At 30.7% G+C, this 20,359-nt stretch overlaps 1 protein-coding gene across 2 annotated transcripts in view; it reads left to right on the top strand.

The window, feature by feature from the left end:
* The first annotated feature begins 1,441 nt into the window (after nt 1–1,441).
* Nucleotides 1,442–20,359, top strand: part of LOC132752751 (uncharacterized) — a 46,420-nt gene continuing 27,502 nt past the window's right edge. Inside the window, exons 1-3 of one of the 2 annotated variants that reach the window (XM_060743137.1) lie at nt 1,442–1,547; nt 2,760–2,877; nt 15,490–15,770. The gene's annotated coding sequence lies outside the window, so the exon portion shown is untranslated. Of the gene's footprint in view, nt 1,548–2,759; nt 2,878–15,489; nt 15,771–17,164; nt 17,816–20,359 lie in introns of those variants that run through there. The other variant, XM_060743127.1, reaches the window with a different exon arrangement.

Here is a 20,359-nt window from a genome sequence, read left to right as displayed (position 1 = left end):
TATCTGTATTCTTAACAGAAGATGTCCTTCACACAAAAATTATTGCATTAGTGCAAGGTTAGAATGATATTTTTTACAATATATAGTGTCATACTGATATGATTTCATCTTTTTTTTCTTTAATGACTAAAGATGACTGTTATGCCCATTCTGTGCTCAAATTTTGGATAATCGACTATTTACAGATACAAGTCAAATTCAAATGAATCCCAAAGGTATACTTTTGTACAACCTAAATGGACTTGTCTGGCTTCCATATTTGTAACAGTCTTTTATTCATTGTAGGGATTATAAATCATGTAAAACTTTTAAAGTTGCCGGTGGTAACCAACACTTTAAAGCCAAAGCAGAAGGCACAGAGGCTATACAGTCATTCGATCTACATGCAATCACGGTTCTTTAGATGTTTTCAAAACCTTTATTTTAGCTACATTCAAAGACTCCTGACATTTATAGCTTGATGATTTGAAGAATATTAAGGAGCGTTTTTGAAATCTGACATCCTGGCATCAGCATTTGTTGGCTTTGCTGTCAGGCCAATCACACTTTAGTGCTTGGTATGTCCTTATCTTCTGAAGGGAATGGGTTAAAACTTCACACACTTATTCTCTATGATTATCTTACATGATGGACACAGGTCCCATTACTCTTGAGTTATCTATGTACAGAGTTATACCCCTTTTCTTACTGTCATGCACTGAGAATAGTTATGGACAGCTGTTGTTGTGTAAAGTTATACAAATGTCTTTGTCGATTTTTATAGAATAATTTATTTTTGATAATGATTCTTCATGGTAAATATTACATTAAACATTAACAAACAGTTTATTCTCTTCTATTTTCAGAATGTGGGTTGAATTGAGAACAAAAGAAGCATTATAAGTGTGTATGTGTTGTAACCTGAGAATTGGAATTTAAGAGGTAAGAAACAGTTAAATGTAAGGAAACATAGAATATAACAATATTAGGCTAATTTATTCAATTTTGTGATTCTCATTTCACAAATTTTTATCAGTTTGCATTATCAACTTATAGAATAACTGCATGTACAGTACTTGAATGTTGGAACTGCTCAAAGCAGTCTGGTTTAATTTTCAGTAGGGTTTGACCTTACACTAATTATGACTGTATATGTCATTTTGCAACTTTCCAGCTTTACTGGTGGAGGAAGACCTGGGGGGGGTCCATTATGCATTATTTCACCATAGTTAACAACCACTCCTGTTCTGCAAGCTTGCAGGATAGCTTGCTCACATGAAAGAATCAAAGTCCCTGGCAGGATTCAAACCAACAGCAGTGAAGAGCAAGTGGTTCGAGGCCCACATCCCATAGTTTTAGTAAAATTTCTAACAAAATTACACTCAATGATGTGCTAAAAGACTTTCTGGAGATTGTTTTTAACCCATAACATGCTATATTTATATAATATACTGCAGGATTTGTTGTGAAAGTATAGCTATTCAGTATCTACTAGAGGGATTTTGATGCCAAAATCCTGAATTCTAATAAGTGACCAACATCATAGAATGTGCTTCATCTGCATGCAGGTATATTGCAGGCCTGACTTTTTACTTGTGCCATTAGCAAGCCATTTTCACAGTTATTATTAAATTTTAAAGGAATGTCACATTATCTAGTCATTTAAAAAATCAAAGATTAACACTAGACAGACTGGTTCAAGAAGAAGATAAAATGTGCATCTATGACAAACCAGTCTGCTTTGTATCACAGGAAGTACTGATTTCAACATCTTCTCAATATGATACCATACTTAAATTATCTTTTGACACCCTTTTATTGTAACATAATCATAGTATTTATTGATAGCCTTAACCTCAAGGGGGCTTGATTACGCCACTGAAGTACCGATTTGGTGATTTGGTCGAAGAGGAGGAGCTATTGTGGTGGAGGGTCAGGGGTCATGCTGGTTTCATTGATGGGACGTTAAATTGATACTCTGCAAAAAAAATTGTGTATGAGTAATGGAAAATTCTTTGATTGGTGAAATATCTGTTTGGTGAAATATCTGTTTCGGGCTTAAGTTGAAAAAGGGGTCGTAACTTTTTGCGATATTGTAGTCAAAGGTACTACCATCAGAGGAATAAACATTAAGTGTATATAATATACAGAAGTACATTTTTAGATAAAAAGTGGTTGATAATTGCTCTTTTTTTTTTACAAATTACAAATCAATAAAATAAATATTAAAATCAAGTGATAAACAAATGAATCACTATATTTGTAATGATGGTTTGATTTGGAATGCAGAGGGAAAAAACAACATTGAATGTTTAGTCATTACTAAATATTCACAATCTATGATCAACTAATTTAGGTCCTATTAATTTTTTTCATTTTTGTTTTATTTTCAGCTTTGTTTGTAATATTAGGATTAATGGGACGGAAAACAAATTTTTGTAACTGTTTAAATATTTGTGGTATTTTGTACATTTAAAGTTGATATTAAAAACGTATGTAAAGTGTATCAAAAGGTTGATTGCTTGCCAGCATTCGGTATTTGAATAGTCAATATAATAAGTAAATTATTTTAATTTACATTTAATTCTTTTTTAAAACAAATTTTGTACTTCTTTATGGTGCGACACCCACAATAACCGTAGGTATGAAGTTACAAAATTTTTTTATTCGTAATAATCAAACAATGAAGATTATTACTATATTTGGTCATATTCCATCATAGTTACGATCAGTCTGTTCTCTAAATATATCTATATTCGCATGTTCGTATTATTTTTCAGATGTTATATTTGTAGTGGGCGGCTGATCGTAACGATTCGTTGTACCAAAAAAGAAACAAACAGAGGAGACCTTTTTCATTGTAAAGATCACAACATTCGCAACATTTCTGAAAGAAAGGTGTGTTTGAACAAATAATTTATCAATTTACTTTGAAATACTTTACCACCTTCAACCGATATCCTTGTGTGGGAGTATAAAGTTTTTTTCAAGCTGATGTTTAATAATTCATAAGCTATCCAGCTGGCTTTAGGAACATCGGTGGTTCTACTTAGTTAAATAATACCAGAGGGAAACCTGAAGTCCTACTTCACCAGTATAGCTGGAAAGTAGCCATATTACGTTAAAATTGCTTGTGTGAAGTAAAAACCCACAGAATAAAAAATATAGGTATATATTAGTAATGAGATGGTATATCAATCAACTGTTACTCACTGGTACAGGAGAACAAAATTCTATAAGTCTTTGAGATAAAATTTTACTTTGAACTGTTTTTTATGAACATTTTACAACAAGGTCATTCATTCATTCATTCATTCATTCATTTGAATGCTTATCAAGTTAACAAATTTCTTCTTTCAACAAGGTCATACATTCATCCATTCATTTTATTTCATTTCATTCATTCATTTTATATCATTTCATTTCATTCATTTATTTCATTTCATTTTATTTCATTCATTCATTTTATTTCATTCAATTATTCATTCATTTATTTCAATGATTCATTCATTCAATTATTCATTCATTCATTCATTCATTCATTCAATTATTCATTCATTCATTCAATTATTCATTCATTCATTCATTCTTTCTTTCTTTCTTTCTTTCTTTCTTTCTTTCTTTCTTTCTTTCTTTCTTTCTTTCTTTCTTCCTTTCTTTCTTTCTTTCTTTCTTTCTTTCTTTCTTTCTTTCTTTCTTTCTTTTATCTATTCATGTATTCATTCAATCAAATGCTCATCAATATATCGATCATTATATTTCACTTGTCCTTATTACTATAAGACCATGCTTTGCTTAAAGTTTTTTGAGCCGTCAATATCAGTACATGCATCTATTAATAGCCATCATGAATGACCTTATTCCAATACATGTAAGACTAATTAGTAGTTATCTGGCAGATTATGTAATGATAAAATGGGGAGATGACATGATTACGTAATTACATACTTGTGTTACACGGTGCAGGTACCCTGAAGGAACGTTGGCTAGACTAAAGTGTTACATTTAGTAGGGTAATCAAGTCCCCCGGAGCTACCCCCACCATATGTCACCGCGCTTGTCAATTGTGTCCTACTGACCAGCATGTTACAGCGTGTTTTATTACATTTTATGCAGTTCTGACCATTATTTGTGCATAATTTTTGTGTGTATGCGTGCAATTTGTGAAAAAAATCTGGATTATCTATTATTACACCCCTTAAAACACTGTGTGTTAAGGAATAGCACTGGATTTTTATCATTGTTAAATATCAAGGATTTTATCCAAACTGTTAAGGTAATTATAGAAATAGCTGAATTTTGGTCATTGGTGATCATTGATAGTTAATCTGCATTACAATTTTATGATCTTTCCTAAATGCAAAACTTGATTTGCACTTCACATCTTCTTATTTATGTAAGTCCTTTAATAGATCTTTTGATTCATTCTCTATGTAAAGTGGATGAGGCCATGCATCTCTTTAATGTTGTCAAAACTTGTGGCCCAACCCTTTTGCTTTGTATAAACAAATACAGCATCCCTTTAAATACTGCAGTAAAATTTATTTGTTAAAGTTTTGTCTTATGTTTGCCTGTGACATTGTATATGTTTTATATAGAAAGGAAAGAAGAAGCAATTAAATATGATTAATTTGCTTTTAATTTTCAAGCTCTTCTGAATTTGTGTAATGGATTGGCTATAAGCTGTAAATTTGGAATAGTCAGTTCAAAGTCTAAGGGATTTCAACATTAGGATACAAAAATTGAAGTACCAACTCTATATATATAAAGTACAAATGTACAAATGGGCATGCATGATTGCTGGGCTCTTTAAATGATACTAGTGGCAATTTAAATGCTAATCACATTATCACTTTTGGTTCTGGCAGCCGGTAATGGGTATATAATCACTGATTCTGTGGGGTTCTGTTCTATAAATTACATTGTTCTGCTCTTCAAGTAGATGTTGTCTAATGTTTATGTTTCATAATTTCCCCCCTCAAGACTTTTACTGCTATTTGTACTGTAAGATAATAGATCTAATTATTTGTCTTTGGGTTCATTACCTGTATCTTATTGTATCTGCCATATATCATTGGTCAGGCAGATAACCAGTCCTGTGTGCTATATCTTTTCTTCATCTATAACTATACCAATTTCATCATATTAGTCATGAAGACCAATGATGAAGACCCCAAGATGGTCAAAGATAGCAATTGATCTTGGTCTCCACAAGGGTCTAAGATTAAAAGATTACAATTGATCTGGGTCTGCACAGGGGTTGTGCATATATTCTGTCATCATAAGCAGTCTTTACAGTTAAATAACTCTGTCTTGGAAGATGAAATTATTCATGTTAGGAAGCTATAATTCCAGTCTGTGGTTTACAAACCAGGTTCCAGAAATAGTGCATGCCTGGTGAACCGGTGGTGAACCGGTGCCTGAGATGAGGTGTAGAGTATTCCTCCATCAGTAAGGCTGGAAATTCACCATCTGACGTTAATGTCAGTGTAAGAGTTGCTGAAAACTACTAAACATGATAATTATGAAAAAAAATCCCAAATCAACTTCAGTTCAAAATGTGTGCAATTTGCACCACAATACCTTGGTGTACTGCAAAATGTTAAGAACTGGAACAGTTTAAAGTCTATATTTGCATTTTCAATTGTCAATGCAAATAAAAGGTAGCTCAAAAAACATCTTTATATTGAATTTCATTTACCAACCCCTTGATGTGAAGAGAGATTTTATTTAATTGAACGTACATTCACTTGAATATTGTTTAAAGTGTACATCAAAAGTTGAAGTGTCTTACAAATGTGATAACATAGGTTTTATTTGTTGTGCCCCTGTGGGTAGGCTGTGACTTGGAATTAAGGGTGCTGCGTTTTGTGATTATTGCACTTATTGCGAATGTGTTGATCTTCAAGTTTTTTGTTTTTTTTGGATAAAGCCTTAAGGGAGAGGGCAATGTGAAATCAATTGATTCATTTTGCAAAGGGCTAGTCTGAAATGTAGATTTTGTTTGTTTAAAGGCTGATGATTGGTCACTATAATGCTATGAGGTCCTCCTTGCTTTTTCCTGAATAGCCTTTGTATATAACTGTTTGAGAAAATGGAAACTTGGAATTCAATATATGATTCTTGTATTAATTTACCCTAGTTAAAAGACGTTCTGCTTGACCTTGATATTATCGTGAAATATTATATCTCTAAATTATAGATATAATGCACATATAAAATTATTTTTATCAAAACCACTTGATAAATTGAACATTATATAAAAATGAACATGATTAAATTTTAAGCCATATTTAGCTTATTTGGTTTAACTGCATAACAAAATTTGTACTGGACATTATTTAGGCTTTGGCATAAGTGGGATAGTCCTCATACATAACTTTAACTTTACTAAGGTTATAATATAATGCCACCAGTATAATAGCCTTACAGTTTCATACACTCATACACAGGTGCTTATTATCACCCTAAGGTTGTATGGACTCGGGCTCCAGCTTCTATTTCAGGAACTGTCCATATTCAATTTTTGGGGATATCAAGAAAAAAAATTCAAGTCAAACAACAATATAATAGTGCCTGCAGGTGAGGTTGTACTAATATACAGACCGACCTGGCTCTTGTAGTGATGGCATATTCAGATTTGTAGAACTGATATTATTTTACTATTGGTCAGTTCAACTTCTAATCATCATCAAATGTAGAAAATCTAATGCAAGGAAAATCCTTTATACAAATTTAGCAGGGTAACTTAAATTTATTTTTAATAAGAAGGGATTGGCTCTGGGTGTGTCTTGCTATGTTTTGTTTGTGTACAACAGTTTAAGTGGTCTCAAAATGTAGTAGGAGGGTTTGGCTGTATAACAGAGAAATATAGTACTATCTTTGTTTATTTATGAGGCTATAAAAGTACAAACAGTTTAAACATATACATGTATACACTTTAAATAAGTCTTAAAATAGAAGCTAGTCACCTTTTTCAAATGCTCCTTTGGTGAAATGTGTATTATGGAGATGTCTGCTTTGTAAGTCCCATGTGGCCCCCATCCCATCAACTCACATTAAAGACAGTGTGACTGTTTGTGCCCCAGAGGGGCACCTTTGGTCTTCCTCCACCAGTAAAGCTTGCAAGGCACCTTATGACCTATACTGTGTGTTGGTGTGACACAACCCCACATTCAAACACACCCCATCCCCCCACCCCACCACAGCAAAAAATGTATGACAGTATGGGGCTTTAATGAGCATTTTGCCAAATAGAAGAGGTATGTCCAACTAGCATTGCAGCTATATTCTCAAAATAGTAAGTACTGAACCAAGGTAACAATAGATGTTATCAAGAACTTGGTAAATGTGGATTTTCCTAGGAAATCCACGGTAAATATAATTATGGAAAATATGCTGGATTAGCTGGGAAAAACCACATTTACCATCGGTTCTGCTCACTCAAGCCAGTGCTATTATAGGGCGTTTGGAATGTTGCACTTTTTCATAATCCCTCATGTACAGACTCAATCAGGCCAAGTCTGCAATTTTCATCCAGTAATTTGTTGTTTTTAATGCTTTCAAGGGATCACCCTTCTTCAAGATTATTTTTATTTTACTGAGGTTGAATTATAATATCTTAATGGTGGTTTTATAGTACTTGTTATAGGGGGATTTGATAAATTTTCTATAGTATTTTCTATTTAATGATACTGCATTTTTCACGAAAATATGATATCATAATTATACATTTATTATTACACCTATTCTCTGCAAAAGAGGTTTAAATTTGATAGATAATTACAGTTACATAAAAAAATACTACTAAAATTTACAAATATCTGAAAGTACAATTACATAAAAGTAAACCATTTTAAAAGAATAGATCAAAAGGAGATATTTGTAAATAATTTGAAATTGTATTCCCTTTTTTTGCTCCCCTGCAGTTTTTATAGTAATCTTAATAATTAAAATGCTTGCCGACACTTAACCCTTAACCCACTGAAATTGTGTTATGAATTTGCCCTACTTTGAATTTGGAACAGTCCAGTTAAATTTAAAGGGATTTAAAAATGAAATTACAAAAATTGAAACACCAACAGTATAGAGCCTAGCTTGTATGAATATAAAAGGCTGGCTGTATATATTGGTAATCTCAGTCAGTTCCACTTGGTTAAGGGCTGATATAATAATTTTAGAGCCGCAGCACAACCACCACTTTATATTAAGCCATTGCCGTTTCCTGCTCTATTAATTTTGCTATCTGATTAGTGTCCAGAGACGCTTAGAGTCTAAACTCATAGTGATTCTATTGTAATAAATTATGATTTACTGAAATTCATAAAGTTAACAATGTGTGGATGGTTAATGATTATGTGTATTTGATACAGTTATTACATAACTGTAGGGGAAATGGGCCTATCATAGATATGGTTAAATAATGTTGACTTTAAGATACTTACTATTACCGTGACTCAGAAGTTATGTTTATGGTGTACAATGCTTTCATGTCAATAAGCTTGCCAACCAAAATGTAGTAGGTTCTACCTTAAATTAATACTGTTTACTACGGAGTAGGTAATTAAGAATATTTTTGGGTTTTTCCACAGGTGGCAGTATCAGTGTTTGGACACCCCACCCCTATCTGCCCCTGAACCCCTACTACAACCCTGAAAAAAATAATTCAACACTCTAAGGCTTACTATAAGGTACCAAATACAAAACCACCGATAAAATTATATAAAAAAAAAAATTTTCCACTATCAAAATTATAGTTATAGTTTATATAACTATAATTTTGATAGTGGAAAAATTTTTTTTTATATAATTTCATCGGTGGTTTTGTATTTGGTACCTTATAGTAAGCCTTAGAGTGTTGAATTTTTTTTTTCAGGGTTGTAGTAGGGGTCCAGGGGCAGATAGTGGTGGGGTGTCCAAACACTGATACTGCCACCTGTGGGTTTTTCCAGGTAATTGGAGGGTATATAAATTTAAAAAAAAACAAGCAAAACAATTTGACTAATCTATTGTAAATGGAAGTGCATTCCCCCGTCGACTTCTGGATTAAAATTATCAATTTATGAAAATAATATATACATGTACATATGCTGCCCTTTCTGTACTCAACATTTAAACAAGAAATCGTTATTCCATAACCAATGAAACATTATAATTATGTAATGTCTACTCACCAAAAAGACTATTATGATAAAAATACTTTTACTAAATGGCAACCTGTAATTGATGAAGTTTTTAATTCTTTGGAATTATCTTCTTTATAATGTAATGTATAATTTGTTTCTGCCTTTATCATTTGAGTTTGATAATTTTAACCCAAAACTATGAAGTTGCTCTACATTAATGGGACATACAAATATTAATAACATTTTACAACATGATATCGTATGGATGTCAGTGGACTATTGAAATATTTGTTTGTAATAAATATCACTGCTGAATTTCATTTTTTTCCAACATGTTGAAATTGTTGTCTTACTGTATTAAGCCATGCCTTGTGGCCCTTAAAATTAAAATGGCTGTTCCTATTTTTCAGGGCGACTATTTCAGACTTTTTCATATCGGTTGCAGCGATAATTTATTCAAGGCTCTTATACAATGTTCAAGAAATCCCCTAACACTTGATTGTAAATTCAGCTTTTTATATGCGGTCAACAAGCCTTCGTCTAGTGTTGTTTGGCGATGATTATTGTCCCTTTAAGATGAGGGTCGGTATTTACCGAGGCCTTGTTGAGAATAGTAGTTAATCACTTGACGATTACGATTGACTGTTTGACTTGTTAATGTCAACATTTGAACTAACGTGCATTCCAATAGGTTGTATACTTCTCCAACTATCGGGGATTTTCATTTAGCATCTTTTACATTCCGACATTCTTCAATGTTTTGTTGACAGAAAGTTGATACACCGAACGTTTGAAATATTTTGCGAGTTTGAAAAGTTTGCGTCAGTCGTAAATTAAAATCCACAAGTTTCAAACATTTGATTTCGGAACCATCACAGGAGCTTAACACTCGTAAATATGTTATGAAAACTTTTCTAGTTTCGCCCTAAACAGATTTATTCAGATTTTGAAAATCTTAAATTTGCTATATGATAGATCATCTGTAAGAAAACAAAAAACAAAGGAATATGTATAAGCAATATCTGCAGCCATGGCATTAATGTGACCTGATGAATTTAAAACATCAACATGCTGTATTTCTTAAATGGACAACACTAACTTTCTATATTTAGTATTGACCTTGATAGATAAAAAGTTAAAGTCAGACAATAGTATACTATAGTCAAACCTGTGAAAACAGGCCATCCATAAGAGAAGACCAGACATGGCCATTATAGGCAAGTTGTCTTGTTTTGGAGTTTGTTGTATTTTCTATTAATGAAGATTTGTCAAAGGGTGGTCTTTGTTCACATTGTGGTATTTATTTGAATGTGGTCTTTAAAGTAGGTATCATTGTACAGAGCCTGTTGAGAGATTACACAGTCTGGCACAGCTCTTATTCATTGTTGACAAATGCTAATCAATTTCAGATCCAGAAAGGTAAAGGTTAAAGAAAGTTAAGGTCTTTAAAGAATTATTTATATATTTTTGATTACATAATTATTTTTTTTAAATATAGTCAAATATGGGTGATAAAAAAGCCAGAATCAGAGGTCACCAAGAAAAAATATATTTCTTGGAAGACTGTTTTGTTATTTACCTCTTTTATTTATCTTTTTTTGCAAACATGCTTATATTATAATTGGTTACCAATTATTAAATAAAACTTGAAATTTTCCAAAAACTGGAACACATAGTTACGTTGGGCTGTAAATGATTTTGAATGCCCACTGTATAAAATGTGATACAGATATAATAGCTAAACATAAGAGATATACAAAAGAACTTATATTATGAGTCAATCCAAATAAAAGTAACAATAATACATTTGGACTTGTATTCATTTATACATGGGATGGTTAAATGCAATATTTTTTTTTTTTACCTTAACAGTACTTGTTATTTCATAACGTAACATTTAAAACAGCAGGGGGAAGTGATCTACATACCAGTACTTCAAATTTTTTACGATGTTTGATCGATCATTTAGATTTAATTTTTCTTGTACGATTTTTACTACAAAAACTATTTTAATACAGCCCATTACGTCCAGGTTGTAAAAAAAAGATAAAATATTTTAAACACTCCTTTCAATTGTTAGGCTTCACTAGATTCTTTTCAGTTATTTGTTGATTTAGCTTTTTCTCGTATTTGTATGAGTCATAACTTTTTAAAGTCTATATGTTTGAACAAATGTACCACAGAAGACGTATTTTGTTCATATTACTGTTACACTGACATACAAATTAATTGATGTCTTAATTCTAATTTATCTACAGTTTTTTATATTTGAGAGATTTTTTTAAATTGTTATTTGCATTGTTTGCATTTTGGATATTGTGGTTGGTTTAACCATGATTTTGGGGATGTCTGTGGCAGAGTGGTTAAGGTAAAATGGTATGCCTTAAGTTTGTTGACTTTAAACCACTTGCCCCTCATTGCTGTGGGTTAGAATCTTTCCATGGATTCTTTTATGTCAGGAAACTATCCAGCTAGCTTACAGAACGTGGGTAGTTATAGTTTATACTCTGCAGGTGCCTGTTTGTGTCTGAAATAATAGAGGGTCAGTCCTGAGGTCTTCTTTCATCAGAAAAGCGGGATTGTCACCATATGTTGGTACGACACTTTAAACACAACACAAAAAAAAAATAGTTAGAATTTTTCAAATATTTGAATTATAGACCATGGTTTTATATATGGCCCCAGATATCGGATATTTACCAACCATTTCAGATAAGTTCTGGACTGTAATTTTTTATGTAAAAATATTCTATAAAAAAGTAGGGAATATAATTAAAGTTGTAATGTATATTATAATAAATCAGGAATTGAATGCATCATAGCATCATATAGAAATAATCAAACATTCATATCGTAAAAATTACAAAATCATGTTTGTATAACCTATAATATAGTCACATGGTATAACCTATAATATAGTCACATGAAGTTCAAACTGACTAAGTTAATAGTTTATGCCTAGTTGGGTCGACTAATTTATATATTTAGAAAAATTACCCTTTTATAAAAGTAGTTGCAAATTTTATTTTTTAGCTGCAACATTAAAACAGATTATAAATTCTGAAAAATGAAATGTCTTACATCATTAACTTTAAATAATGACACAATATTTTTGTGTAATATACAATTGTACACACAGTTTCAATTTACTGTTTTTAGTAATTATACCCATATATTTCGTTTTAACAAATAAATTTTAAAGTTTGAATGTCAAGGTTTTTAATGCCATTTCACTATAATGCTGTGGGAATATTTTATATTTGAACAAATTGTTAAATTGTTGTATAAGTGTCGGCTAAATTTGTTATCTTCTTATACCATCAATGGAAAACCCTTGTCAAGTGGGCCACTTTACATTTTTAAATTTGCAAATTTTTTAATATGCTAACGTGGGTAACCTTTAGCGGAGATTTGGTATTCTGTTGAACGACCTGTCGTGGTGATTTCTCCCAGTGTCTCGATGGTGAACATAATTTTCGATCAATTTTCACGAAAAAGAAGATCTGCGTGCTACAATCGTATGCCTTAGGTGATTTTATACGAATATAAATTATGGATTTCATGAGAGATAACCTAATTTGATGAGGGACCGAAGAGGTGAAATAAACTGTAATGTTAAACAAAATAAACGGTATTTATTATGTACGATTATAATCAACAATTATTGTGTAATTAAGTTCTCTCAAGTTACTGCCGTAGACTTTGTTTGGAAATATGATCTGTACGGTATTAAAGGCGATCTAATTTCAAGAACTGGGTCGCCTCACAATGCTCGGGAGGTAGAAAGTTACGATAGATGGTGTAGACAGGACTCTTGTAACAGATGACTGACTACAAGATATGCGTAAATCCCACAATGCCCCTCTTTGTTTTGAATGCTGAAGGCTTTACGATTCACATAAATATAATACAAAGGTATTGTAGGCGCTCTAGATGTTATTGTGTAGTTATTTCTTAACATTAATCGAACGATAAATCAGCTCAGGTTTTTTTTAAATAAGAAAGCTTTCAATTGCACTAAGTAATGTTTAAAAATAACAATATTACCATCAAATATTTTAAAAAAATGACAGTTCTTATATTTCAATGTAGTCTGTAATTTTTTATTTTTTTTTACTTTTGAAAATGAATTAGAAAAAATTATTGAAAGAGAAGGAAAAACCAATAAAGAATTTTATATTGCAATAACAGTATAAACAAAGCAGTTGCCTTTATATTGTGATTGGTCAAAAAGTTAAACCTGTTTTAAATGGTAATAAAAAAATGTCATCATAATTTAAAGACCAACTCTAGGTAACAGCCAATGCTTGGAAACCTCTTCTTAGAGTCCCAACATTTTCTTTTTATAAATTTGATGAATTGCATTACCAAATTTGCAAATAAAAAAAGACAACATACAACTTTGATTTTATCTATATGGTGCTTTTTGAAGGTTAATATAAATTTAAAAACAAGAAAGTCAGCTCAAAAGATGTTTTTCCTTTTATCAGAGACTTAAATCTTTTTATTAGCAAGTACAGAGTTTTATCTTTTATGATGATCATGTAATCATCATAAGAAGATGTTGGTCCCTCAATTTGAAGAACATTGGTTTATACAAGATACACCTAACAGTATAGCTTGTACCATTCTTTAAGCCCCTTGTGGCTGATGGTTGAGACATCAGAATTGCAGCCATTGTTTATCCCTGCATGATTGTAAGAATTTAAAGTGATTACATGGGTTTTGATTATTTGAGTCTATATAATGCATGTCTTAGCTCTAGCAGGTGAGTTGGTTTTGACCCAGGGTGTTGATTTGAAGTTTGTTACACCCAAGGTTAGCCAAAGTCATAAAACTTTCCTGCTTTGCAATGGTGCCATATGACCTAAACTGTATTGATGCACTGTAAAACTAAACAAACAAATTGCTTACAGCACTTTAAATTTGTTTACTTATTGTTCAAATACAGACATTATTTACTTCTGAAATTGGACTTTGTTACTTGAAGGTATTTTGTAGTGACATGATGTATGTTTTGAAAAGGTGCTAAAGGTAAATTAATATGGTCATGCAGTCTAATGTTGTCTTGGCTTAATACTGCTGGCAGAGAATTCTTATGATAATTTCAAAGTCAAAGACTTTTTTTGTCACATATGATGTCAGTGGATTAACAGAATCGCTATAATTAGATTATAGTGTACAAGTGTTAAAAATATATACACACCCACCACATGTACATTGTCTTGAAACTTGAATGAAAATTTCTCAAACAGCCCTATGTTTATTTGCAGTTCAAATTTAGTGTTCTCAATTGTAAGATAAATAAAGTAAATACTTTATGTCAATACATGAGGGTAATTTCTACCTTAAATAGGCTTATACTTATATAATGTATACTGCATAGGGAAATGTTTTGACCAAACCTTAAAAGATTAGCAGAGCTTCCAAAATATTCCATAATAACCACAGTTGAAAAACAGTTAAAAAGTTTACATTGACATTTAGTGGTTCAAAGCCGAAGGGGGTTGATTGGTCTTTATAAGTTTATTATAATTCCCATTTAAATTCACTTAAAGAGTTTTTGTAGAACATTTTATTTTTTGGGAATGGAAATCATGATGGCCTTGAATAGAAATAAATGTAGCCAAAAATCCTCATGGTTACCACTAGGGATCTAGAAAGTACAAATTATAAACCTATAATTATATATAGGTATACAGCTTATAGCGATTGACAACTTTGAATCATGTACAAAATACATTTATGAACAAATACTGATCATTCATGAACCAATACTAATCATTCATTTATTCATGAATACTATTATCATTCAATCATGATTTATAAAGATAAATATATTTAAATATATACCATATGTATCATGTTTTATTTTTTTTTGCGGGTAATGAAGGAAATCGATTAAAAAGCATATATGAAATATTAAAACATATTCCAAATGAAAAAATACAGAGGTAATTTACATTGTTTTGGAGAGGTAGGAGGGTTGTAGAATGGGTAGAGTGGGTAAAAGGAGAAGTGACCAATCAATGTGTCAAACACCTGTGAAAATAATAGAGAAAGATTTAATTCTTGATATTTGCATGATGAAAAAGGATGTTAAAAATCCCAAATGAAATATAAATTGCAGTTTTACATTGTGCAATCTACAAAATGCTTAAAATGAAAATAACTTGGAAAAAGTGTGATTTTCTTCTGTGGCAGTTGATAATAAAGTATGAAAATTTTAATATGAAATGAATTTAGTAAATTATCACTTACTGGTAATTTTAAAAGATTACATGCGCTTAACACTTCTTTGGATTTTTAACATATATAAGAAAATAGCAGAATGGGCAGAATGAAATTTCGGCACTTATAATTTATATCTTTCTCTGAATTTCAGGGTGAAGTGTCATTTCTAAAGCAGTTCGTTCGTGACATTTGAATAACACTGGACTTTGGCAGGAGTGTTAGCCAGTCATTCATAGTCACTGTTGGAAAACAGAAAACAAACATCAACTGTATAGTGAAGCTATTTTTCAACTTTGACAGAAAAGCAACAGTTTACAGCTTTAGCCAGCATTGTTCGATAATTTGACAGATACAGTATTTGATTGCAAAGATGTCTTGGTGATTTGGTTGTAAGGAAGAAACAGGGTCATCTAAATGATGAGATTGAAGAAGGTATAAACAGAAAGACAAGAGGGTTTTTGTTAAAGCAATGATTCTTAGTAGTAGAAATAATACATGTATAAAACATGCATGGTTCTATCATAATTATTATCAGGCAGGTTTTTCTTCTTGAATTCAGGCTTATAAAGTTTTATATTCATGCTCAATAATGCTCTTACTGCAGAAACCCCTTGAAACCAAAATTGCAGCCACTGCTTATCCCTGGGCGATCATAAGAGGCAACTAAATGGGTTCAAATTACTGGAGAATATGCATCTCTCTAAGAATAGGTGAGGTGGTTTTGACCCCTGGTGTTGTTTTAAATTTGTAGCACCCGAGGTGAGCCAAAATCATCTTTCCTGTTGCATCAACAAAACAAACCCCGGAAATTCTGAATTTTAGAAAAAGGAAAAACAAGATATGAAGGTGTTGGCTGGAGAGGCCAATTACTTGCATGAACAAATTTTGGAAGCAATATCTGGCCAATGTAAATTATTTTTCAAAACACTTGCTGTAGAGTTTATTCAAAGGCTAATAGTTTATTCCATTTGGTGGAACAAATAAGACTGTGCTTTAATACAGGAAACTATATTAATGATTTTTATTTGGCTTTTTAAATTGTAACTGTTTTAAAGTGCATAAATGTTAAGCTTTGATATTGTCAAAATTGTATATTCAAGGCCCATTATGCCCCAGAAATGCTTTTATTTTTAATTTCACAAACATTTTTACTTTTGGTGTCCTGCTATAGTTGAGAAAAGTTACTCATTGTCCAAATACCTGTACCATATTTTGCTTCTGTTTCTTTTTGGTAATTTGTATGATTATATTAATTTACTATTTTGGTTGGAAGTCAAAATACTCCTTTATTTACATTTTGATACTTTTTTTGACAAAAAGTTTACAGTCAGCACTACTTCTTTAGTTAATAAGCAACTAACATGCTGTAAAACTGTTATCTAATATTATTAAAATCATGTTTGTCCTTTTCAAAGATGGAAAAACTTAATTGTTTCTAAGGGACAATGTGCCTTAAAAAGACTTGCCCTATTCTGAAATTTTATCAATGAAATTTTAATTTAAGGGACTTGGACTTATGCATCTAGTTATTTAAACTTTAAAGGGCTTAATTTGAACACATCTAGTTATTATAGCTTAGCATACCCTAGAAGATGTTGCTGTCACCACATCCACAGCTTTTTACATATTTATTTCTAAAACTACAACTTGTAAATAATGGTACGTAAATAAGTGGGGGTGTGGTCACGGGTAACAGCATCCAATAATCAAGCATTCTAATATTGTTTATCTTCCGGGGTACTATTGCATTTTAGTATTTAAAATAAATTCTATACCATAACTCTTAATCTCCCTGTACCATGTATACACTAAGGTAAAATTTATAGATCTCAAAATCAGCACAAATTTAAATGCATTAATGTTGTGTCGGTCAGATATTTTACCTTGCAACGGAATATTAAGGTCTATATATGGATTGTTAAGTTACGACTTAAATCAAGCTTACAGTAGTGGTAAAATATTTTTACCTCTCCGATAGTTTTGTATGTAAAGGTATTATAATCGCCCCGTAGGTATGTATTATGGTTGCCGGTACTGTATTCTTTTGTAATAGTTTTTTCGTAAAGGATGAACTGACGACTTTAACGTGTCGCGTTGTTGGATTTTTTTTTTTGAGGGATTGTCGTTTAACCAGGATATATTTACGTTGTTGTTACCAAAAAATGGAAATTAACCCAGTTTGTTATTGATGTGACATCATAAGTTGACTTAATTTCGTCGGTTTTCTTAAATGTTTATGAAAATACAAAACTAAACAAATTTTTTAGCTGTTACAAAAATATATTTAGAATAGTAAAATAGTGTAACGTAGTGACGATATTCGTAGTGGATTTAGAAGTTATAGCAAGTGGTGAATTGGTGTAATTGCCTGTGAATATTTAAAACTTGTGAGGAATTTATATATTTATCGTAAAAAGTGGATTTTTTTATTACGTACCAGTGTATATACAGATGGACTTTACCTCTAAGCATTTTTGGTATTTATATTTTTAAGTATTTTATAGTTTTATTTGTGTAATCAATAACTGGTATTGATTTGTTTTGTTATCAGCTAAACATTTTATTTGAATACAAAAAAATTAAATGTGAACAAATTAAAGTTGAAATTGTTTGGGGTATTTGAAGTTGTCATATGTGATCATTTAAAGTAATTTCAAACAGTGAAGTTATAAGAAATTTTTGTTGTTATGTTGAAAGAAGAAATGACTAGATTTTTTGGCTAAGATTTTATAGATAAAAATTTTGTCATATTATGTATAGGTCATTGTTTGTAAGTAAGATTTACAAAATGAAATTGGTCAAGAATATTGAAGTTTGACCAATGTAATTTGGTTAATGTTAACTGTAGAACTAGGCTAATAAATAGTAAGTTGATTTACCAAAGTAAACGTGTTACAATTCATTTCAAATGATTTTAAAAACTTACAATAAGGTATATCTTTTTTTTCACAATTGTACATTAGAAATTATTAGTTTAGTTTAAAGGGAGCTTCACCCAGGTCAAAAAACCTAAAAACAAAAAATTTTAATTTTGTACATAGATCCAAGTCAACCTCTTAAAATGGAAAAATCTGCATGGATAATAAAGAAATATACTAAGAATTAAATTGAAAATTGTTTGTTATTGCAATTCTAATCCCAATATGACTGAAAAGGGTTACAACTCTTTTCATTTTCGGTCATTATTATTTTTGTACAAAAAAATGATTATTCTGGAAAAAAAGGGAGAGGGAATGATCTGAAAATTTGTACACAAATAATTTGTTCAGACCTACATCAAATGGTACAAAAATCTTGGAAAAATATTTACAGTAGTCCCTTTAGGCCAAAAATAAAATTATGTTTGTTTCCCCTTCCCTACCCATTAAAATTAGGATTTGGTAGGTAGGACATTTTTTTTTTTATATTTGCATAATAATAAATAATCTGCATAATTATATGTATAATAAACTATTAAAATTAATTTATTAAGTGCACTAGTATATATATGTACATGCATTACAATATTCACAACTGACATAATATTATGCAACAATTTATTAATAAAATGTACCATACTGTACAATTCTTTCATCCCTAAGAACCTGAATAAATCTTTTGCTTAAGGGGCAAAGTTGGGATGGTAGGGAAGGGGGAAACAAATTTTATTTAAGGCCATAAACATATTTATTTATAAGCTAGATTTTGAAACTTTAGTTATAGCAACTTATTTAAAATTATTTTCAAGTCCACTTTCTGGAACTAACCAGTAAAAACTTATTTAAAATGACTTTCAAGACCACTTCCTGGAACTAACCAGCACTGGTGTCATATGTTGGTTCTTAATACTGTTCAAACAGTCCTTTGATATATTGATATTCATTCTGTTACAATGACAAACTTACACGTACATTGATTCTGTTAAATCATCAACCATTCATTGTTTTGAATCCTTAAATGTTACCATAATACTAATACAGAATATATAACTATGATGTGATTTAGAATAATAGCTATGATGTGATTTAGAATATATAACTATGATGTGATTTAGAATATATAACTATGATGTGATTTGATTAAAGCTTTTCTTATTGCTTCTTGAAAAAGTTGGGTTTTTATATCACATAAAATTGTTTTACAATATTTATAGAAGTAGTGTAATTGACGAGTAGTTAAAAAATAGTCACTATATTGTTTTTTTGGATTTGTTGTTTTTGGTATTGACTATTTTATTGGTCGCTTGTTTTCAACAATTTTGCTCTTGTTACAAAGTGTTTCGCAATATCAAAATATTAATGTTACGAAAATTTACATATTGATTACTTTTTCATTAAAGTTCATGATTTATTTATTTATACTGTAAATAAACTTTTAAGCAAACTTCCTGATTAAGTGTTGGAAAGCAATCATGGATACTTGTGCTTTTTTTTTTTAAAAATGCTTCAAGGATAATAAAATATATTTTTTAATAAAAAAATTGAATATCAATTTTTAATTATGAAGAAAGAGTATTATAGCTTAATATTACAAAAGATTTTCAAAATTCATCCTTTAAGATGGAAGGTTTTGAATTTGATCATATGATAAGTTCCGAGGACAGTGTTCAGTATAATATTATACATATTTTTTTAATCAAATTTTCCATGAAACTTACTTTTGCTTATGAGTATATGAACAATATATTCAACATTCTATGCTGACACTATAAGGTGCTGTTATGAATAATGTACATCACAGTTTGATAGTTTAAAATTTTGTTGTCATCATAATATTTTTTTTTTATGATTTTGTTAATTTTGAATTAAAACACTTCAACATTTGACAAAAGACACAAAGGTTTATGTTTGCTTGTTAAAGGTTTTCTTTGCTGAATAAAAGGTTCTTTATTATGCTAAGGTTGAGGTTCACTGTGCTGAGTTAAAGGTTTCCTTTGCTGTTTCTATGTTTTTCTATATTGAATTAAAGGTTCCTTTTGTTGATCAGGTAAATGTTCTTTATGCTGAATTTATGTTTTTTTAAGTTGAATTAATGGTTCTATA

Source organism: Ruditapes philippinarum, unplaced genomic scaffold, assembly GCF_026571515.1.
Source record: "Ruditapes philippinarum isolate M1 unplaced genomic scaffold, ASM2657151v2 ctg2676_1_1_1_1, whole genome shotgun sequence".
Classification (NCBI taxonomy): domain Eukaryota; kingdom Metazoa; phylum Mollusca; class Bivalvia; order Venerida; family Veneridae; genus Ruditapes; species Ruditapes philippinarum.
Note: the sequence above shows the minus strand (reverse complement) of the source record. Positions and strands in the feature narration are given on the sequence as shown.